At 38.7% G+C, this 24,492-nt stretch overlaps 1 long non-coding RNA gene across 5 annotated transcripts in view; it reads right to left on the bottom strand.

The window, feature by feature from the left end:
- LOC120362337 (uncharacterized) overlaps window positions 1-24,492 on the bottom strand; it is a 450,979-nt gene that overhangs the window by 272,057 nt on the left and 154,430 nt on the right. For 3 of the 5 annotated variants that reach the window (XR_012514036.1, XR_012514038.1, XR_005578272.2), the window contains one exon: window positions 1,776-1,836. This is a non-coding gene — a long non-coding RNA (uncharacterized LOC120362337). Of the gene's footprint in view, window positions 1-1,775; window positions 1,837-2,275; window positions 2,452-24,492 lie in introns of all 5 variants that reach the window. The other 2 variants (XR_012514035.1, XR_012514037.1) reach the window with 1 other exon arrangement.

The following is a 24,492-nucleotide window of genomic DNA, read 5'->3' as shown; positions in this document are numbered from 1 at the left end:
TTAAAAAAAGGTTATTCAAATATATCTTAACATACCAGAAAATAAAATGTAATTAAAACATAATAATTGGGAATTTATTGTATAATGGGCTATATACTAGCTATGCCATATATATATATATATATATATATATATATAATATATACATATATATATGTTATTTCACTTAATCCTCAAAACACTATGAAATTAGTACTTTTATAATCTTCATTTTATGTATGAAATGAGACTTAGAGAAGCTAAGTAACTTGACTAACAGTCCTCATTGAGTGAAAGACAAGATTTAAATCCAGTCAGTCTCAAGGATTTCATAATGAAGACACCAAAAGCAATTGCAACAAAAACAAAAAATGACAAATGGGATCTAATTAAACTAAAGAGCTTCTGCAAAGCAAAAGAAACTATCATCAGAGTGAACAGACAACCTATAGAATGGGAGAAAAGTTTTGCAATCTACCTATCTGATAAAGGTCTAATATTCAGCATCTACAAGGAACTTGAACAAATTTACAAGATAAACACAAACAACCCCCATTAAATAGTGGGCAAAGGATATGAACAGACGCTTCTCAAAAGAAGACATATATGTAGCCAACAAACATATTTTAAAAAGCTCAACATTATCATTAGAGAAATGCAAATCAAAGCCACAATGAGATACCATCTAACATCAGTCAGAATGGCTATTATTAAAAAGTCAAAAAACAACAGATGCTAGTGAGGTTGTGGAGAAATAGGAACACTTTTACACTTGGGGCAGGAGTGTCAATTAGTTCAACAACTGTAGAAGACAGTGTGGTGATTCCACAAACATCGAGAGGCAGAAATACCATCTATTACAAAGATGCATGCACACATATGTTCATTGCAACACTATTCACAATAGCAAAGACGTAGAATCAACCTAAATGCCCATCAATGATCGACTGGAGGGCAAGGTGCCATGGCTTACACCTGTAATTCCATCACTTTGGGACTCCAAGGCAAGTGGATTACCTGAGATCGAGTGTTTAATACCAGCCTGGCCAACATGGTGAAAGCCCATCTCTACTAAAAAAACAAAAAGTAGCTGGGCATGACAGCACACATATATAGTCCCAGCCACTTGGGAAGCTGAGGTAGAAGAATCGCTTGAACCTGGAAGGCATAGTTTACAGTGAGCCGAGATCACGCCACTGCACTCCAGCCTGGTGAGAGCAAGACTGTCTCAAAAAAAAAAAAAAAAAAAAAAAAAAAAAATGGTTGACTGAATAAAGAAAATGTGGTACATACACATTATGGACTACTACACAGCCATAAAAAGGAATGAGATTATGTCCTTTGCAGGGATGTGGATGGGGCTGGAAGCCATTATCCTCAGCAAACTAATGCAGGAACAGAAAACCAAATACCACATGTTCTCACATAAAAGTGGGAGCTGAATAATGAGAACACATGGACACATCCAAGGGAACAATAGATACTGGGGCCTGTCAGAGGATGGGGAGTGGGAGGAAAGAGAACATCAGGAAAAATAGTTAATGGACACTGGGCTTCATACCTAGGTGATGTGATAATCTGTACAGTTAATCACCATGGCACACATTTAACTATGTAAGAAACCTGCACATCCTGCGCATGTACTCCTAAACTTAAAATAAAAGTTGAAAATAAAAAAAAAAGGATTTCCTGCCTCTGATGTTCATACTCTTTCTAGTAGGTGATGAGTCAATAATTATAGTATTTGGAAACAAAACCGAGATATAGAAACACTGAGTAGTTTGGCTATCACTCACCTCTATGAGTTATTCTCCAATGTTTCAAAGACAGAATAACATATTTTTCTCCTTAGGATTCCTAAAAAAAATAAAAATAAAAATCTAGTCACTCTGATTCTAGAAGCAACATACTTCCGAAGCATAATTCATACTAAAAGTATAAATATTGCCAAAGGAGCTGTCTTTCCATGTGATGGTGGCACGAGCCTATCTGGTGTGGCTGTGAGAATGCTGGCTGCATGGGGGAGGTGCAAATGGGGCTGGATACTTCTTGGAACCAATGGTGGCAGCGAACAAGCAGAAGCCCTGCCCCACATTGAGTTGGTAAGGGAGGACCCCAGTGCTCCCTGGCACTGCTGCAGCTGCCCAACCACGGCTCTAGACCCTAACATCCCTGAGTTCTCGGGGACTCTGGAAGCCCCCTGACCCTGCAGGCTCCTACTCCCTGGCCTCTGCCCACTCCTGCCACCCACTCCGGGGTAGAGCAAAGTTATGGCCCAGCCTGGGTGCTGTCATACCTGGCCAGGTGTGCATATACCAGCCTCCTTCCTCCTTGGCCCCCTCCAGACTTTGGGCGCCAACAGGCATGGGAGGGGGGCTGGGGTCTGAGGGTAGCTCAGCATGGGCCGGTGGGCACCTCTTGAAGCAGGACAGCCTGGTCACCATGGACAGCATGTTAATGGCAGACAGGTTCCTGGGCAGAAAAGGGACAGCCCCCAGTGAAACCTCTCCTTCAGGCCATATATGGCCTGACGCCTGGGGGCTGGGCTGCCAGTTCTGGGCAAAGTTGGTGGCCTGGAGTGAGAACTTCACTGATGACGGTTTGGCCAATTGGATTATGCTTTTTCCAGGCCTGCCATGGCTGCCCATGGACCAGTCAGTATGTACTTCCTCCATTTTGAGGATGTAAAAACTCCAGACTCAGACAGACACTCATCAAGACGACCTTCCTGTAGATAGGAGCTATCCACTTTGGGTCTCCTGAGACCTGTTCTGTTGCTCAATAAAGCTACTCTCTGCCTTGCTCACCCTCCAGTTGTCCATGCACCTCATTCTTTCTGTACATGGGACAAGAACTCAGGACCCAAGGAATGGTGGGACTGAAAGAGCTGTAACACAAACAAGGCTGAAGCACACCACCTTACCCCCAGCACTTGCCATGTTGCAAGTGATGAGAAGGAAAGAAGAACTGCAACCCTTTGGGGAGCCCAGGCCTAGGGGATTCCCAAGCTAGGGTAGTGACAACCTCTTTGGGGCTCTGCATTTCCTGGCATGTCAAAACTTTTGGGTGCCACCACATCCCCCTCATCCAGACAGGAGTACCCACAGCGGAAGTCACTTGGAGTGCATCTGATCCAGCCACAACCTTGAACAGAGCTGGTGCCTGTGCCAGCAACTCGAGCTGCCTGCCCTGCCACAGCAGCCAGCGTGGCTGGCTGTGCACAGTGAGCGGATCCCATGCTCATTCACTCACACACCCCTTGCCGCTGCACACCTGGTCTACCCTTAGCAGGTGTGGTATCTGAACCAGCAGCACGAGCCAAGTGCAGCCTGCCAGACCGAGGGGGCAGAATGAGTCCAGCAAACCCAAGCAAAACTTGGGCAAAGGAGCTACTGTCCACAGAGGTTTCCAGCTGGAAGAGCAAGACCCTAAGGATCCTGTGACACATTAGACTAGATTATGGATGAAGATGTGTTATCCTATATACTACTGAGTCTACAAATTAACTCAACACTTCTTTCACATTCCCTGCCCTAAACTCATTCAATATAATTCAAGTGATAATAAATCCCTCCTTCCCCAGGATGGAGAAAATCAAATATATAACATCCTTTTAAAAATCATGACATTTCTCAAATATAAAGTACAGTCAGTATGAAATAGACCTCTCAAAGGACTGCAGACTGATAGAATTAGTCATTGTGCCCCTCTGAACCGAGCAAGGGCCTTTCACATCAGAGAACAAGTAGAGTGTTAGCAACCTTTACCTGGCGATCCCATTGGGCTTTAGCTTTTTATTGAGCTTTGAGCCCAGACAATGAGGTAATAGTCTGATCCTCATTTTAAAGCACATAAAACCCAAGGAGGTTAACTAATTTCCCTAAGGTCACACAGAAGTCACTGGTGAAGTTAGAATTGAAACAGAAGTCTCTTAATTTCCAGCCACTGCAATGCTCCCAAGACAAAGCTTCTCATGGAATAAATTATGCATTGACACAGGGGCACTTTACAATTCCATGGAGAAGAATCCCCAGAAGCAAAATATTTCATTTTAAATTGAAAAATCTCAGACTTACAAAAGACTGATGTCTTCCCCAGCTTGCAAATTATGCATCTCACAGGGAGAAGACTCTCTCAGGAAAATCTCCTAAATATTCTACATAGTAAAGCCCAGCCCTAGCAAACTACCTGAAAGACTGGTTAAAAAAAACAATCACTTGGGTGTCTTTCATTGGAACAACAACAACAACAAAAAAGATCACTACAATTTTTGCCTAGAAATGTGTGAGGATTTGTGTACAAGAAGGTTTCTCCCTGCAAACATGGATTTGGCATGTGAATTTAAATGACCAATGGCTTTATGTGAAGCTGTAGGAGGAGCCCCAGACCACTCTCTGAATTGAAATGAACCTGAGGATAAAGTCTAGAGAAGTCTGCTCAAGGTTAGCTGTTCTTCCTAAAGCTCACTAACCTCAGATTCTTAAATAATGAGACCACTTTATAAATTATAAAATAATTGTTTTGATGGAAAATAATGCAAAGGAGGATACCAAATTTAGTGCAAATCCACCTTGAAAACTCTGTATCAAGCAATGATAATGCTGGCTAAAAGTCAGACTTCTCCTGGGTAACCTTGTGCAGACACCTGGGTGAGGCAGGAAGGAAGGACACTTAAATACCTACGTGGTGACTCTGTGGGAAGGAAGTAGGCGGGGAGATCCCATCCCCAGCTCCTCCCCAGCCCTAGCCCTCCTTAAAGAAAAAAAAAAAAAAAAGAGAAAACTACGAGAGCTCCTCTCTCTCTCTCTGATGTAGACAGTATGTCCCAGGCAATACTAGCTGGGAACAAGATTTAAGGGCTCTGGGTTATCCAAATATAATCCAGATGTGGTCAGGCAGCCTGCCCTGCTCTCACCCAGGACAGAAAAAAACACCCACCTTATTCCAAAGCACAGAAAGGTCTATGACTTTTTCGCAAAGTTGTGGAGAAGCAGAGGAAGTGATTACTTCACTCGGTTTTTTTTTTTTAACAACAATTCCTTTCCCCACATTCTCCACTTTCCACCCATAACAGTTGCTACAACTCCTTCCCTAAAGAATAGCCTCCAGCCAAGCTCTCCTTCACTCCTCTCGACTCTTTCCCCAGCTTCCTTTCCTGTCTGGATTCTTTCCTCTTGCTTTTCCACCCCCTTGCCTCACAGGACTTTCCCACCTCTCTGTAACCATGAGAATCTGCCAGGGAGAGAGGCCAGTAGAGCCAGAGGCCAAGACAGGGAGAGCCAAAATGATTAGTGGGGACCAAGATCCAAATCAGACCCCCATGAACTGGAAGAGTTGCAGAAGAGGTAGGGCTCACCCTGGTTACGCCTCAGGATGGAAGTCTACTCACAGAGTTATTGCTTATACCTCCTGATCACCAGTGTTCTGATATGGAAATAATAATGGAATAATGGAGCTGAGACTGGTGGCTCACACCTATAATCCCAGCACTTTGGGAGGCCAAAGGAGGGATTGCTTGAGCTTAGGAGTTCAAGACCAGCCTGGACAGCATCAGGAGACCCTGTCTCTACAAAAAATTTTAAAATTATCCAGGGCATGCTGGGGCACACCTGTAGTCCGAGCTACTGAGAAAAGTGTGGTGGGAGGATCACTTGAGCACACAAAGTCAAAGCTACAGTGAGCAGTGATTGTGCTACTGCACTCCAGCCTGGACAACAGAGCAAGACCCTGTCTCAATAATATTAATAATAATAATAATAATAATATAATGTATGGAAATTGTTGTGTTCTAAATTAGATTAGTTGATATGAGTAAAGTACTTAGCACAGAGCCCAGTACTGAGTGCTCAATTAATGCCTGCTGTAATCATTTTTCTCCTACGCCCTGGTCCTCCTCCTTCTTGTCTCAAAGTCTAATGTAGTTGAAGGAAGAAAAATGCTTAAAAGCATTAGTTTGCTGCAGAACTTCTCACACAGTGGCTGAGGACTTATTTATTTTCTAATTTTCCATCTGTCCTAATCCTCCCACACATCTAGAATGCAGCTCATGACACATTCAATTCTCTATCTGAAATTGACAATTGAACTGGTCAATTCACTTGGGGTTCAATTCACAGTTGAACTGATGTGAATGAGGTGAGTCCACAGATCACATAATTGGATGTCACAGCCATGGAATTTGCTGACAATGTTTCTAAATGCTTGTTCTCAATTTCTGTAGATGAGTAACAAAAGAGCTCTCAGGCCACACTTTGAGTAGCAGTGGTTAGTGGTGGCTAGAGCTCTTGAGCAGAGCTCTATCAGGCTGGGTTACTCTAAGTTCCAGTGATGTTTGAAAATTGATTGCTTCAGAGACAATAAATATACCCCACCTGTTTCTTCAAGGGGTCATAGTTATGCTCATGTACCAAACTTCCATGACCCTGTCTCCATCCCAGGCCTTCAGCTACCCAATCTGTAAAGTGCTCAAAGTCCTCTGGGCCTCATGCGCCTTTCCGTGTCTCTTCTATTATTTCTCCCAACACAGCCTGGCACAGATGTGCACTACAGTAAAGAAAACCCACACAAGAAAGCCACTTGACAAATGAATTCCTGCTATCACATTAGGGATGTGGTAGGAAAAAGGAGGCAGAGGGGACAAGAAAGGGATTTGAATTGCAAATAGCAGGAAAGGAAGAATAATGGTTAATATAAAGAAATAACAGTAATGAGATTTTGTGCTGTACTGGAGGACATGTTTCATGTTTCATGGGGGACAGGATTTGGGAAATGATAGAAATACTTCCAGAAGCATCACACCATGTGGCGATAATCCTTACATAGAACACATATAAATAAAATATTTAAACTGTAGAAACAAAAAGACTAATTTCCTTCATAATGGGTAAAAGTACTGGTTTTCTTTAGTGGGATTAAAAGTTTTCTTTCCTTTAACCTATTCTATTTTAAGTGTTTTCCTTTTTTTTTTTTCATTTTATAATGAAAAAGCCTGTCTCAAAACATACAGGAAAGTATTCTCTACACCTGACCTTAATCTACCTCCATGTGTAGACCTTTGTTGACAAGAAAGTCTATTTCTTGAAAGTCATTGTTTTAGCACAGAGGGATTCTGTTCCCTTCCTTCAGGAAGTTGTAGCTAATGGGTTATAGAACACAGGGGCTGGGCACTGTGGGGGCCCTGCAAGGAGAACCCCACACCATGACACTATGGAGACCCCTGTAATGAAGCCAGGGCCAGGCTGTCATTGACTCCCCTCAGAGACAGTTTGCACTGACAGTTGGGGTTTATAACTGTAGGTTAATTTAATCTACCGAGAGAGACTTGGAGGAAGCATGCATTTGGGATTCATTTTGGGGTGGCCTCTTAAATATCTGCCCTGGCAAAGGGAGGTTCGCAGGAGGCTTTGTGTTTGTTTTCTTTTTAATGGTACTCCTCTCTCTTCCAAAACTCACTTCTCTCCTCCTCTATGAATACAGTGTCCTCAAATAAAAGACAAATTTTAGGTACACATAACTGCCTTGCTATTTACAGAACATTTGCAATGTAAATATGATGAGCTCAAGAGTATTCTTGTGTAAAGTGCTAACAAATATTTGTTCTGCTGAGGAGTGGCCTGGCCCTCCCAGCCTGGGATGGCTTCAGCTGGCCAAGAGCAGCTCCTCTGAGGGCCCTGGGACTCTATCCTGGTGTTCCCTTCACACCTTGGCAGCTTCCACAGCTGACCTCCTAACTCTGAAATTAAAAAAGTCACAAATGGATGTACAAACAGCTCCGTTGCTTTGGCTTATCTCAGAGTCTATGTTTCTAAAACAAAATAGCTTAGCAATAAAATTGTGCTTTCCTTCATGTGTTGGCGGGGCCAGAAAGACCTGTACTAGAAGCTGTCCTGTGCTAGTGGTGACAGTGTCTGTGGAGCCCTCCAGGCTCTTTCTCCTGAGGCAGGGGAGCTGAGGCATCATGAAGTAAAAGTGTCACTAAAAGCTACTATAAAAGGAATAACAGAGGTAACTCTCTGAATGACTTAAGTCTGGGCACAGTCTGATGTCTGCAGAGAGAAAGAAAGAGAGGAAAAAGAAAAGGAGAAGGAAGGCCAGGTGCAGTGGCTCATGCCTGTAATTCCAACACTTTCGGAGGCCTAGGTGGGCAGATCACTTGAGATCAGGGGTTCAAGACCAGCCTGGCCAACATAGTGAAATCCAGTCTCTATTAGCCGGGCATGGTGGTGGATATCTGTAGTCCCAGCTACTTGGGAGACTGAGGCAGGAGAATGGCTTGATCCCTGGAGGTAGAGGTTGCAGTGAGCTGAGATCATGCCACTGTACCCCTGGGAACAGAGCAAGACTCGTCAAGAAAGACAGAAAGAAAGAAAGGAAAAAGAAAAGGAGAAGACAAGAACTTCTCCACGACCGTTGTATGGTGTCCCACTGCTATGTAGACAAAGACAAAACTCAAGGCTGTCCTCCAAGCCCTGTGTGATCTGGTCCTGTCACCTGCCCACGGCTCTGTTCTGCTCACTTTTCCCTAGCTCTCTATTACCCAGCCAGACTCACCGTGCTCTGTCCAGAGCTAGGTCTTTGCTGCTGCTTCTGCCTAGACCTCATTTTCCTTCCCCTCTTTGCCTAGATAATGCCCTGCCATCCTTCAGATATCAGCTCAAGGGGCACTTCCTCAGAAAGCCTTGACTGATTTCACTGTCTAATTCAAACGCCCTAGCATCAGCTCTCAGGAATTCAGGAGTTCGGGTACCTCTTCTGGCTACATTTGTCATTATTAACAATTTCACAGTGTGTGAGTAATTTGACTGTCTCTCTTCCCCCACTAAGTTGTAAACCCCTGATAACAAGAGCTGGAAATATTGTTGCTCACCACTGTGCTTTCAACAGTGTCTGGGCAAAATAGAATTTAAAAAGTATTGAATAAATGAAGTTAGGACTCAACTCAGCTGGTCTCTGCCCATTTCCAAAGCATGTTTTCCTAACTATTATCTTGGAATGAGAAAGACTACTAGCAGGGAAGAATGAGCAAGGGAGTATGTTGGGAGGCCATAGATCTTTGCAGGCACTTCTACTTACTAGCTGTGTGAACTTCTCAAAGCATCCTCTGAAAATAAGGATAACATCTACTTTATAGCATTGATATAAGGATTATATAAGATGATCCATAGAAGTACTTAGCCAGGCACATAGTAAGCACACAATAAAAAGTAACTAAAACTAATGTCTGGCAGGATCTCCTCTTGACCTGGTATCTCCCAAATAAACCAACCCTTATTGGAGAGATTGTCCCTGTCTCTGTGTGTGTGTGTGTCTCTCTCACTCTCCCCTTCTCTGAGACTCATCCCCTCCCAAGCTACTGGAGTATATTTGCAAATACCCTGTTTGTGACCCTGCCATAGCCCCCATCTCACACCATCAAACCTCCCCACCCAACACAGACACACACACACACAGACACACACACAGACACACAGACACACAGACACACACACACACACACACACACAGAGATACTTTTTGGCAATGTAGTCCTGATAAATTCCAGGTTCCTATGGTATTTATGTGTTTACTGCTTTAATATAAATCTAAAACACAGAAAGGAACATACTAAATCTTCATTTAACTTTAGGTGTTTTAAATTTTTATCTGCAAATATCTAGGATTTTAAAATTTCTCCATCCATGCAGTTAAGGAAAAAGTAAGCTAATAGAGAACAATAGAGAAAGCATCAATAAGTAAAACAGCTTATTTAGCAATGGTGCAGAAATGTGCTGCCTGAGGCCACTACTTGCATGAAAATACATTAAAAAGAGATGTCAGAAAATCCTTACAACTACCAGGTGAAAATATATGAAGTCCTGGGTTTCTTCAAAAAAAAAATTTTTTTTTTTGCTTAAATGTGAAGGAGATATCCCAGCTCATACAAGTTTTTAGAGCATGCTGGCAACTTGCTTGTCAATTCCAGGGACAATCTGTAAATATTCCATATCAGTTTTCTTAATTTAAATAGCTAGTGGCAGCAGAAAACTTCAATTTAAAGCCCATGGATTTTCCTATTTGCCACTCTAAGAGCTCATAAACATATGTATCTTTGGAAATCTATCATGTGTTTTCAACTTCCTGAAGAATTCTTGTAAAATATAACTGAACCACATTACCCTTTGTCCTTAGCTTTTATTCCACTAATGGACAAATTGGGAGGAGGCTGAGAACAAATGTGCTATTAATTACCCAGATGGCTTTTTAATAGAAACTTGGATTATTCTTTAGCCACTAAACATTGTCCAGAAATTTCTTAATAATGCTTGTGTGCAGGCATTCCTTCCAGGAGAATAAAGATCTCATTGACTGGCAGGCTCGGTTATGTCAGGTTAGTTTAAGAGACGGTAGACAAAGAGTGGGTATTGTATAGACCAGAGAGAATGACATGCCATATCTGAGCTGCCCAGTCTCCCCAGCAATGACAGATTTTCTAATTCACTGCAGATTCTCACAAAACTGGGTGGTCAGCTTTGGAGAGAACCAACAGTGGGTCTATTGATTCTGGGTGGGAGCAACATAATTCTGAATTAACCTGAATTGATTCAATAACAGCAAGTCTTGGTATCGGATTAAAATTAGGATTAATACATTAAATGTTAGGTCAGAATGTTAAGTCCCAGCACTGAAAGACCTACATGAAGTAAGTCAAAGCTAATGCAGGCAGGTAGGGTAGCCAGAAGATAACTTGTACTTTTAGACTCTAGAAATACATCACTCAAAATTCACTGGCATGGATGATGCCTTTTGTGATACGATGCTTCGTGTTACAGTTTCTGCTGCTTAGGTCATAAACAGTCATTTGGAAACTGTGCCTCTTTTCTTACGTTTATCATATATATGGGGCAGGGTGGGGGTAGACAGGGGCTTTCATCTGACACACTAATGGCTGAGAGACAGGCTGGCTCATTATTTGTTCCTGCTTTTGTAAAATTATCTTGCCAGGGGCAAAATCTGCTGCTTCAAGCTTTCCAAGTAGACAGCAATTAACTTTCACCATGCTCTTTAGCAGACACATGCTCCTACTAAATCATAAAGGATGCAAACTACAATTTTGAATATGTTTTCCCAACTGCTAGATGAATGGATTTATATTTAGGAAAATAAGAAGAGAACCAAATACCTTACAGTTTCCTGGAGTGATTATTTTAACATAAAAATGTTAAACCATCTTGATTTTCAAATCATATTTTAAAAATCCAAATGGCTATATCTACCAGAAGGAATATGAACATTTGTGGCAAATAGTCCTTGTAAAACCAAGCAAAATAGTTCATAACTGAGCATAGGTAAAAAGCAAAGTATTTGGAAGTGGCAAACTAAATGTGACATTTTTTTGGAGTATGCATTTTCTCAGATATTTTAATATCACTTGGATATTTTCCTCTTACTGCATATGTCGCCTTAAAGGAATGAAGAGGTAAAAGATTGAAATGCCTTTGTGAAACTATTTAACACATTTGGGAGTACTTTTTTTCATTGTAAGAAATGATACATTTGTACTTAAATCTTGAGAGTTTATAAAATATTCTTCTCAGTCTTGCTCTTTCTTTTGACCTTCCTCTAGTCTCCTTGTCTGAAGTTTCTCTTTTCTCCTTGTCACATGTTCACCCTGAAGGCAATCAATCGAAAAGGGAATTTTTAATATATTTGAAAGGACTATTCTCAGTACATTTCCAGATGCTGCAACTTAGTCACATTGTCCTCTAAAATCATCGCTTATTAGCGGTCCTTACCGTAGCAATCCTTATGCATCTACACAGGCTATCTTTTCATGTCTTCAGATAGACTTGATCATAAACAACTTATGAATTATGATTTGGGTTTGGGCTAAAGTGCCAGGGACGTTTTGCCAAGTCTTACTAACTAAAATAGAATTTTCATTTCCATTTTCCATTGTGATCCGTCTGTTTTCCCGATGCTGACTTATGCCTAGATTTCTAGCACCTGCACACTGGCCCCTGGTGGCAGAAATTAGACCTCACAGAGCCTCATGAGCTTCCAATTATACACTGCTTTCAGCTCTAAAGTTCCCTTCTGGACCCACTCCGTATTAAAACTCATTGGTCCCATATCCCATTCTCAAGAGTCCTGCTTGATAAATCACTCAACTAATTAAAACTAGTTGTGAATGTGAATTTCAGCCCCTCCCCAGTGTTGCAATGTTATAAATCAAAAGAGTTTCTCATATCTAACCAGAGAGAGGAGAAACTCTTAAGCAGAATACATGTATAGGCAAATCATACTGTGGAGGTTTTCTACTCAACACACCCTCCAGACTGGCCTGAACCAGTGATACCTCCTAGAATCCTGTAATAAGAAGAACAGGGGCTTTACAGTCAAGCCTCATTTAAATCCCAGTTTCTCTATTTACTGGTTGTGTGGTCTTAGACAAGTCACCCAACCTTCCCTTAGTTCTCAGTTGGCCTATTTGTAAGACTAAGATAATTATATTTTACTCTGAAGGATTGTTGTAGGGTATATGTATGCAGAGTACCTAGAATATAAGTTCTCAATCAGTGTCAGACATTATTCTCTCAATGGAAAGATGGAGGAGGCCTTATATTTTTTATCATTTTCTTTTCTGCAGTATTAGAGAACCTCTTTCACTACAAGACAAGGTCAACTTTAGGACTGCCTGAAAACATGAACCCAGAGAGCAATTTAACAGAGTGGCTTTGTTTTGGAAATTGTGCTTTCAGGATATGACAAATATAAATGACACAGGGGGGCAAAAGAATAAAAATATAACATTTGAAATTAGGATTGACCCAAAAAGATCTGGTTCTCTAGGCACATATCTATAGTGTCTGCAGCATGCACAGTTGGGAAAGCGCTGCTCAGAGTTAGAGGATCTCCTAGCCAGGCTGGAACCAGAGCAGTAAATATGAAACAGCATGTCTGTTTTTCAATGGCAGTAAGTCTGTAAGTCAGTGGGCTACTGGCTGCAGCCTCCAAGAGAATAATACTTAACACCAAATCAGATTTCTAAATAAGCCCAGGAAACAGGCAACTCTAACAAATGGACAAGTGTTCAGGAGATGTTTGTTTACACAGACAACTTCTAACACTGTAAATAAGAAAACAAGAATGCATGTTCCTTTGCAGCAGTCATAAAAGCTAGAATCGAGTTAGTGTCTAGACACCTTTGATCAAAAAAAAACAGTGATTAGTGGTCGCTGAATTTACTAACAAGATTTTCTTCCCTTTTCTCCAATTATTTCTATTTTCAGCCTTCACTTTTAGGATTTAGTTACAGCATCTTGCACTGCTTAGTCAGCAGACATGCGCCATTTGGGGGATGCCATGATCCCCTTTTTTCAAAATTAAATTTTGAAGACAGAAGTGTCAAGTTTCATTTCTCATTTAATGTAATTCTATGAGACTTTACTCAGCAGTATAAATCCACTGATCATCATCTGTTTTCAGGCTTTAGGCACAGAGTGACTTGTGCCCAAGGCCTTGCTCTGAATTGTTTTCCCAAGCACCGTCCACTAAACCTTTATCAATTAAGTAACTACTCATAACAAAATATGAAGAGATACCTGCTTAGATCTGTAATGAACGTGTTAGTTTAGAGAGATTTGATATATTCAAATTAAGAGTGATAAAATAGTACAGTGTAAATTATACCAAACATCCCTATAATCCTTTATAATCATTAAGAAAATAATCTGTACCCAGTTCTACACTGGGAGGTATTTTCTTTTGTTGCATTTTTTGTGTTACCTAATGTTGTATTCCCTATGGATAAGGATTTAATAACAGGTCCTGCATCTTCAGTGGTCAAGCAATTGCTATTTTCTGCAGTATTAGAGAACCTTTTTCACTATAAGACAAGGTCAACTGTAAGACTGCCTGAAAACATGAACCCAGAGAGCAATTTAACAGAGTGGTTTTTGTGTATATGTTTGTATGCCAGGGAGATGGGATAAAAATAGATGGCCTTGTATGATCTTCCCCATTAAACTGCCTTTGCTAATCTCTTTCCTCTTAAGTTGTGTAAGTAAATGTCCTGATTGTGTCTTCTCTCCTGGAATCCTTCCTTACCTGCTGCAGCTAATTGGTCACTCCTTTACAGAAAGGTGGCTCCTAAGATCTAACTGTTGCTGAGCACAAGAAACTTCCTCTTTCAACCCTAGCTGACTATAGGATGTGAGCTGAGACTGATGCGGATCAGAGACCATAAACAACCTAAGATGTGTTTTTAGAGATGATCCCTAGCTGCAGTAAACTTTTCCATAAGACCCCTCACACTCTTATACTCCTCTTTCTTGGTAATTTTTCCCATCATAACTTTATATCAACAATATTCTAAAAAATATTACATTTGGTTTTGGTCTTTGGCTTTTGACTCACAGAGATTTCCTGTGTTTGGCAAAATTATTTGTTCTCTAGGACAACCTGATTGGTCTCTCTTAGGCCAGACACATATTTTACACAGTGAACTGAGGTATCAATTGCTTATAAAGATGGACTCACTCTCTTTTTAACACTTATGTAACAGCTCCCTCCTCAAATAAATATCTGGTTTGGGTGCAGCTCTCTAAAAGGAAAAACAATTGTTATTTTTTTCGGTGGAGGGGAATAATTCTCTCAATCTCTGAGAAGCACAAGTTTGTCTGATGTATGCAAAAGAGAAACTGGAAAATTTGCAAAAGACTCATAGAAACATTTCAGTATTATAAACTATTTCACACTTAGGCAATTAAGCAAATTTCTTCTTTTGAGAAACTACTTAGATGTACAAGACTGAATTCTTTAAAATATTCACATGTGCTACTTAATAAGTAATTTAGCCAGAATATAACAACTAAAAATATTTTTCCTAGTCTGGGAAAAAATTAAAATCTGAAGAAAATATTCACTAGAGTAACAAAACTACCAAGTTTCAAAAGTAGGCTTTAATTTAATTTAAAATGCCGTTTTTATAGTTCCTGATGTCTGAAGGTTTTCGTAAGTCTTTACCTAGAAATACGGTACCCAAGTCTCCAAGCTCCCAGCCCAGGATTTTAACAATGAAGCTTTACTTAGAATTTCTTTCCTCAAGCTCTTTTAATCATATGGGAAAGAGAAGGAGAAACCTGATTTTGTGTAAAGAAAGACCTTTTACCTTTCATTGTCATTTAAAAGAAAAAAATATTTTGGTATTTGGCAATGGTTTTTAAAACTGAAATATTTGAGTTTGGTATTACTTTGTATTTAGCCAAATATTTACCTTTTTAAAAGAAATGCCTTCAAAAAATATTTTGTCCCAGTTTTCTCTTAATTTTTGAGTCAAAATGTATTTCAACAAAAATGAAATCCATATGCTCCTACTTTATCCTCTTACTCTCTTAACATTTTGTTTTAGAAGATCATCTTGCAGCTAAAAAGCCTTATTAGTCCATTTCCAGATTTTGTCCTCTACTTACTAAATTGTATTTGACCAATGATTGTTAAATCATCGATTTGGAAAACCAAATATTTATTACAATCCTGAATACTTTGATCGTAAAGAAACACTTCAATGAATGAATGAATGACAAGCAGGGGAAAAGTAAAAACCATGCAGAGAATACTTAAATAGGTTTTTCAACTCTACCAGTAAATCATGATTGAAAACTTTATCCTGATTCCAAGGAAAGCCTTTTCTTCATTCCTTCAGTTATTAATTTGGCTAATAAAACACAATTTTCATAAATTTTTAGGCTGTATTACAAATTTCCTTATGCTCTATGTAAACCGTTTTTGAAATGTAAATCTCTCCAGGCTTTGAAATAAGACACAGGTTTACTAATAATATGGAAGACTGGCAAAAATGATCTTTCTCTCTCAAAATGAAAATATAATAGAAAAAGTAGGTAAGACTTATGGGCCACAAATTGTGATCCTAAAACTAATAACTGCTAACATCTAGTAATTAAGAGCTTATTTTCTGCCAGGCAGTATGCTCTGTGTACCATATGTATTATCTTATTTAATCCTGATAACAAGCCTAAGAGGTCGATAATACTTTTAGCTCCAATTGCAGACCTAAAAACTGAGTTTTAGAAAAGCTGACTAATTTGTCCCAGATTACATGGTCAATAAGGTAAGCTGTGATTTAAACTCCAAGCCCATGTATGTGCAATGCTGGCACACATTGGCACTCGTAAGTGAAACTGCCACGAGAAAGGCCTTTAAAATCATGGAATGGGCTGTGACTGCCACAATCTATCACTTCCCACATATGGGGTTTTCCCCAACTCATCCTACCCCTCGGATTATAGCTTCGTTTTTGCCCGTGGGCTGTTTTTAGGTTACCAAGGCAGATAAGTAAGAGATTAATGTCAAGGCTCCTGTAAAATGTCATGCTGCAAGGTAATCTGAAGCCAGGTAATATTTAAGCAGATCATAGAAACGTTCCTGGGGAACCACAAAATTCAAATATAGTTATCAACTAAGATCACTTTTAACTAGCTGCAAGGTGATGTGTTTCCAGGATACAAGGAAGCATCTCATGTCTTGTTACCCTAGGATAAGACTGCTCCCACTGTTAGAGCAAGAGCTTGCTCATGACAATATCTTAACTTTCATGGAGACTAAACAAAGTTATAAATGAAAATATAACTGTTAAACTGTTCAATACATTACCTAAATAGAAAAAAATAAAATAAAACCCCTTCCAGTGACAGAAATTGTGATTTGAGAGCATCGGGTGTATAGCTTCTTATCTAGATGGCAGTCCAAGGCTTTGGGAAAGGACATCATTCTTTTCTCAACAGATATATACATTATTATTTCAAGTCCACAACTAGTATAATTCCATTTCTTCAGGTTGAAAGTAAATACTTGATAATTATGTACAAAGAGTAGCAAGATTACGGAACAAATATGTATGCTCAAATAAAAGACAGCTCAACAGGTAGACTCTGAGGCTGATTTTGTGTTGTAGACAGATAACTAATCAAAGGGAGATTCATACCCCTGTGTCTAGAAAGATGGAAAACATTAACTTTCAGTAAAGGTAGCCTTTATAATTACTCTCACAATTTCTATAAGAAGAATTTAGAAAAGTTTAAGATTATTAAACTTTTTCACAGCCATTTCCATATCTAGCTTTAAAACCTAAAACACTCAATTTCCAAAGAAACTCAGTTCCTTCCCCTGGAGTTCCTTAGCAGTAAATCACCATGGTAAAATTGAATTAGCCACACTTTCCAAGCCAGATTTCAGGTCTTTGTTTTCTTAAAGAAATCCATTCCCCTCTTCAGATGTACTGACTCTTTTGGCTTGCTCTAGAGTAAAACCAAAGTTTTCTAGACCTGCTGGTATTGGACTTGTTTAAAGTATAGCTAACTCCAGACCCTGGCTTTATCTTTAGGTTTGACTTGGGCAACATTTTGAAATAAGAAAATAATAAAGTTAGCATATATACCTGGTATGTACCTGCAATGGAATATTACTCAGCCATAAAAAGAAATGAAATATTGATACATGCTACAATATGTAACCTCAAAAGAATTACACTTTTGAGTCAAAAAAACTCAGACACCAAAGGTTACATATTATATAACTATATTTATATAAAACATCCAGAATATGTAAATCCCCAAAGACAGGAAGCAGATTGGTGGTTGCTAAGGCTAGCAGGAGGGGGAAAGGGAAGTGACTGCTTGATGGTTATGGAGTTTTTGTTTCGGAACTAGATGGTAGTCGGTACACAACATTGTGAATGTACTAAATACCACTGAATTGTTTACCTCAAAATGGTTAATTTTATGTTATGTGGACTTTACTTCAATAAAATAATAACAAAGTTTGTATGGCACCTATAGTTCCTGTGGTCCAAGGTGCTGCAGAAGCAATGTTTTACCTTAAACTTCCTAAATTCTTCTTATATAAATTGTGAGAGTAATTATAAAGGCTACTCTTGCTGAAGCACCTAGAGTTCCTATGGCCCAAGGAGCTACAGAAGTAGAGAGAAGGAGAGCCTAACTCAACCAAGGAAAACTGGAGAAGACAACATCTAAGCTAAGACCTGAAAGGCAAGTCAAATTTAAGGTAAGTAGGTAAAGGTAGAAGTGGTGAGGTGAAAAGAAAAAGGAAGAGAAATATATTCCAGGAAGATGTCATGTATATGATCATTTAATAATATAATACTGACATTTTCAATTGTTTCTCCATTCCCATAAAATCAAATCAACAAACATATTTTGGTCATCTACTTTGGGGAACCATAAAAGATGCTGAGAGAAACAGAGGCAAAAGAGTCACAGTGTTACAAGAAAAATAAAACCAGTATTTATCAAGTACCTTCTGTGTAATGAATACTTTATATACATTCTTTCAACAGACCTAAGAGGTAAGTATAATTAACCCTTCTTATACATGAGAATATATAAGCTCAGAGAAGTTAGGTAACTTGCCCAATATTGCACAGCTTGCAAATGGAAGAGGCAAAAATCAAACCCATGTGTCTGACTTCAGAGCCCCAGTTCTTGCCACCAGAGTGGGCTGCTGATCATAAAGTATATAATATATCTGTTTAATGGTAAATGACTATTTAACGTGTCAGTAGTAGAGATATCACGAAGCAGAGCATGATGCTCCCTGTTGGTGGTAACATACATGGAAAGAACTGGGACCAGACCTGGAGAGAAAAAGAAGTCTCAAATTCCAGATCCCAGTGACAGAAGTAGGGGTAAAGAGGAAAAGGCTTAGAAATTACCTCCTCCCAAAACTCTTGTCCAGTCCCCATTACACAGAACCTTGGGTGACTACTTTCTGCACTATGTATTTACCCACCTAGAGCACTCGACATATTCAGTGTTTGTTTTATTTTCATGTCTTATTTTTATTCATATTCTAGATCCATACTAGCTTTGGGTAAATTACACAAAGTTGTGTAACTCTCTGTGCTTCAGTTTATACATCTGAAAAACTGGAATAGTAATAAAATTGTGGATTAAACAAATTAACATATACAAATGAAAAGTGTCTCGAATACAGCAAGTGCTCTAAAACTGTTTTTGTTCTTAATGCTGTTGTTGTATGGCATTTCCCTTGCCAGGAATTCTTAGCTTTTTAAAACATAAGGACCCTGTCTTTTTTCTTTTTTAAATCTCCATCCTTTAGCACAAAGCCTTGAATACAGTTGATAAATAGAAAGTTTTGAGTTGAGGTGATGCTAAACGTAGTATTGTATTGATTACTAAAATTCTCAGGAACCCTTTGACAACTATGAAATAAAGATTGTCAGTCCTCAAGTATTTATTGAATACCTACTTTCTGGCAGCCCTAGCACTGCTAGAGAACACAGGATTCTCTAAATTGCAAAGACTAGAATTCAATCCCAATGGTTAATTCAGGTTAGGTGGGGAAATAAATATGAAGGTATACACTTAAACAGCCTCAAGAGAAATACCTGTGCATTGTCAAAGTTTTTACTATTATTACAAAGAAAACATTGCTACTCATGTACAAAACAAACTATGATCCATTAACTCAACACAGAAGCTCCTTTTGGCTCCATAAAAGCTGGCACCCAAACAAGTTTTGTAGTCACACTGCCAAAAAATACCTGACTGGTACATTTTAACGTTCTTGGGTTGGTTTTTTGTGTTTTTGTGTGTGTGTGTGTGTGTTTTCGGACATATTTCAGTAATTGCCTGTCTGCAGGTACAAGACACTTACAGGAAGTGATTAATCTTTCATGAGACTATTCTACTCTTCCTTAATTCAGTACAATAAAAGCTTGAAGGAGCAGGCACCCGCATGTCAGTGCATGCTTCAAGGGCCAGTAATTTTAATGAGAGGTAAGGCCCATCACATGATAGCCCTCAATGATGAAATCTCTTTCTTAAAAGAAAGCAACACAACAGGACAAAACCTCCCCCTGGAAAAAAAGAAAGCCCACCTCTAAACCTAAAACCTATCGCTTTTTATTTTCCTGGTAGGAGTCCAGATGGGATCCTCAGACATCATGAAACACTACAGCTGGAAGCTGGATGGTTGATCTATACCCCTAGCCCCCTACATGAAGATACTAGAGATGAGAAAGGCTCTTGTTTGCTGTATGAAGCAGGTGTGGTTGAACTAAATGGGGAGAAGATGTCCAGCTGGAAGAACCCATCAACCAGCTGCCCTGGGCAGTCTGCTTAGATAAATACCACCTGTTACTAAACAGTCAGAGAAAAATTAGTCATATCCCAGGAACCTGCTGATTCTCTGTCTATTGTGCTGAGGCCTTTGTGTCTTTCAACATCTTAAATCCCATGTGTGTCTCAAAGCAATGGTCATATTCCCTGTGCTTTATTTGATTCTGGACAATGACAGAGGTTTTTTGCAGCATTAGATTAAAGGATTTTCTTGGGGCTGGGAGCACATACATAAGAGAAGAATAGACAACACATGGAAGAAGAGGACAATGATCCCAAATAGCACCTTTTAATACAACAGTCTCAGTGCCCAGTGGAGGCTGGTCACCTTGGGAGATGATGCACGGCCCCATCTTCTACACCCTATTCCATCTCTCTCACTGTTCCCAAGCAGGACCAACCTATTCTTGAACAGTGAGTATGACTAAATACACAAACGACAAACACACCTGCTCTTTTGCTTATGCCATTCCCATACCTGGGAATGTCTTCTTTTGAATTTTCCAAATTCCACTCTTCAAAACCAAATCAAAGCCTGCTTCTCCTGGAGCAATCCCTAAAATTACTGGCCCAAAATAATTTTTTTAAACTGATAACAGCACCGAAAATCCACATTTTACATTTTGGCACTTAAACCTGATGCTTTCTACTCTTGTCCCAAGCAAGACTCCTTGAAAATCGAACCCATTCCTCTGTGGCCTAACCCATCATCTAAAAGAAAGTTTTGTCAACTCAATAAATATGTTTTAAATGGAAAGGATGCTAACTTCAAAAATTATTATAGGACGATGGGAAGATTAAAATGGCAGATCTACACAGAGAGCTCACTGGAAAGGCCTTTTGCTTCAAGGTAAATAGATATCAGTGTGCTGGAAGCCCCAGACACACAGTCACAAAGATTGAGACTGAATTCTGGTTTTCCTACTTATTAACTTTACAGTATTGATTATTTTATTTTTAACAGTATCCATTTCTTCATTTGTAAAATGGAACCAATAATTAGAAAGGGGACCACTGGAAATCTCCAGTGAGGTAATTTATAACTATAGTGTTCATATGTATTACCAAAATCAAGCATTAACCCTTAATTCGTTAGTAAATTGCACAATTCCCTCAACATCACACAAACCAAAATTTGTTTGGTTGGAACAAAACGACATTCTAGACTGAATCTTTAGGCTTCACAAATTTGGCTATCAAGAATCACTGGGGGACCTTATTAAACTACAGATTGTTAGATTCTAATTTTGGAGATTCTGATTTAGTTGGTCAGAGTAGGCCCACATGAATATAACAATTAGCCAATTAAGTCATGTTTGTTCATATTTATTTTTGTCTAGTACATAACTAATAGTTTTTGGAGTTGTGGGCTCTTAAAAACATATCTTAAATCCTAGTAAACTTATCAATAATGATGTATGGTGCTATCAAGCTTAGAAACAGGTTTTATCTCCTAAATATTTTGTATAATTAAAATTCACAGTCACATACACACATACATACGCCTAAGCAGGAGGTTAACATGGGGTGTGTGTATGTGTGCATGTGTGTGTGTGAATTTCCTGGAGGTATGTGCTGTAATTACCCACCATTCCGGAACCTCTCATATATCAATTTATCTCTGTAATCTGATCATCTGCTGCAGTTAGGGTATGTCCCATTTCTATTCCTCCACAAAGTTCAAATCATGTTTGTAAAATAATTACTCCAACTGAGAAATGAGACAGTACATTTTTTAAAAAGAAAAAACAAACATATCAAAAAAAAAAAAAAGGCAAAATCCTAAATGTGTGAAACCTACTTTTTAAAGCAGCTGCTTTGGACACTTTTCTACCCTGACATTTGCCTGGATCAAGTAGCCTTGAAATGGGAATTCAGGCACTTCTAAGAATGCTCTCAATCCAGGACATTTTGTCCCTCAGTCAGGTTGGAGTCAAGACAATCAACAGTGGTTTAGACTAAACAGGAAGAGACTCAGCTCAATAAATGGGACAGACAGAATTAGTCATCTCATTTAGAAACAATGAAAATTTGAAAAGCATTTGTTTGCCAATAGTCAGCTAATACACACAGCTAGATAATTACATCGTCCATCCTTTTCTGATATATCTGGTAAATTCACAAGATTTACAATCACTGTATTGCATCTAAATTCTCCCACAGAGAGTTCATGAAAATTAACTCAATCTCTTATTTAAAATCATCACAGATATGATTATGATACAGAGAAAACCAACCATCCCTCTACCTGGGACCTTCCAGTGTAAGGACAGCCACTAACTCTTTCACAGGAGCAGATTGTTTCAACTTAATTGAATGAAGTAAACTTGGGGAAATACCTGACATTGCCAACTTGACCTCTGCTAAGCCTTTTGAACTTCAATCACTGTCCTCCAACACAAAGCCTTCTATTAGGCTTTCAGCTATTTCCCTTGATTACACAGGTAGCTTATCTTAAGGATTCCACGGTTTCAGTTATCATTTTTGACCTTACTGTGAGACAAGTATTATTTCCGTGCTGGGTTTTATGACTAAGCCTGCCTAGGTATTTGCTGGTTTGATTGAGTAAAGAGCATCTCATTTCAGTTTCTTATCCACCAAGACCTGATAACTTATTCTAAAGAAAGAAAAAAGTGGTTTCAATTTATAAGAACCCTAGTGAAAAAATTCAAATAAATTAGCACTAGTTAGAAGCTGTCCAAAATCATAATATTTGATTTTTTGTATGGATTTCAAAATTAAAATTGTAATTAGGAACAAGGGGCAATAAAGAAGAAAATTGTTCCCAATAACAATGTGCAGATGGTAAAAGCAAAACAAAGCAGCCTGAATATCTCTAACAGAATTATTTTTCATCTCATTCCTTTGCAGAAGTACTTTTGAATAAATTACCCATCGTGATAAATAAAAGGTGCTTCAAATCTGAAGTTAAGAATGTGAATGATAGTTAAGTAATGTTTAGTCCTAACTAAACAGCTATCTTTCTTATTCTTAACTCTAGATTACATGTACCTCTTAGAAATATACCAGACAAATTGAAAATATGGGAAAACATTTAGAATTTATTCAATTCTTAATTACAAAGTAAAACAAATATAATTTTCTTTCAGCAGATTGTCAGTGATTAAAAAGATTGCAGGGCCGGGCGTGGTGGCTCAAGCCTGTAATCCCAGCACTTTGGGAGGCCGAGGCAGGTGGATCACGAGGTCAAGAAATCAAGACCATCCTGGTCAACATGGCGAAACCCCATCTCTACTAAAAATACAAAAAGTAGCTAGGCATGGTGGTGCGTGCCTGTAATCCCAGCTACTCAGGAGGCTGAGGCAGGAGAATTGCCTGAACCCAGGAGACGGAGGTTGCAGTGAGCCGAGATCGCACCATTGCACTCCAGCCTGGGTAACAAAAGTGAAACTCCATCTCAAAAAAAAAAAAAAGATTGCTAACAGCCAGTGCCAGCAAAAATGTGAGGGAAATACATTTTCATATACTGTGGGAGGAAAAACTACTACAAATTCTGTGGAAAATGATTTATTTGTAATATCTACTGAAATGCAAAATATGCATACCTGGCAAGGCTGTTCAGTGAAGAATTCTTTACAATACCAAAAAGAGAAAAAAAATTTAAGCAGAGATTCAATGGTTCAGTGTTCAATAATAACAATACAAAGTGTTAATAGCACATTTTTAGTAAGTAAAACTCAAAATACATTCTAAATACATTAATAATGTTCTAATTTAGGGTATAAAATGTGTGTGTGTGTGTATATATATATATATACATATATATATGTATATATATATATAATCTAAACTAACCAATAGTTATTAACCTAGAGAGGAGAAAATGTATGTAAGGAATCCTCAACTTCTTATTTTATAAAATCCAAACACATCTGAGATGACAGTAAACTTATTTTTATATTTTTATATTTTAGTACATTTCAAAACATTTTTAACCTAGAAAAGTACTTTAGAAATCAGAAACCTATATCTAAGTAAATATTAAAAGAAGTAAATATTTATTCTTGTCATCTGCAGATAAAACCTCTGCGAAATAAATGACCTCTTAATTTTGGGGAAACTACATTTGTTAAAATAAATTATATCAAGTTGAATTCTGCCTTTGCCATTTTTGTGGTGTCCAGTTAACCTAAATACACATGCATAATTCATTTATTTTTGCATATATGAAATACAAATTTGCTGAAGGGATACATGCATTGCTTAATTCTCGTCCCCTGTGTTATAATAAGCTTTCATAGTAATTGCAAGGGTTTCCTCAAGAAACTTTATTGTGTTGTTTGGTCCATTGAATGAATATTTTCTCTTCTTTTAAGTGAACTTGTAGAGGATTAAG

This window comes from Saimiri boliviensis, chromosome 15, assembly GCF_048565385.1.
Source record: "Saimiri boliviensis isolate mSaiBol1 chromosome 15, mSaiBol1.pri, whole genome shotgun sequence".
In the NCBI taxonomy this organism is placed as follows: domain Eukaryota; kingdom Metazoa; phylum Chordata; class Mammalia; order Primates; family Cebidae; genus Saimiri; species Saimiri boliviensis.
Note: the sequence above shows the minus strand (reverse complement) of the source record. Positions and strands in the feature narration are given on the sequence as shown.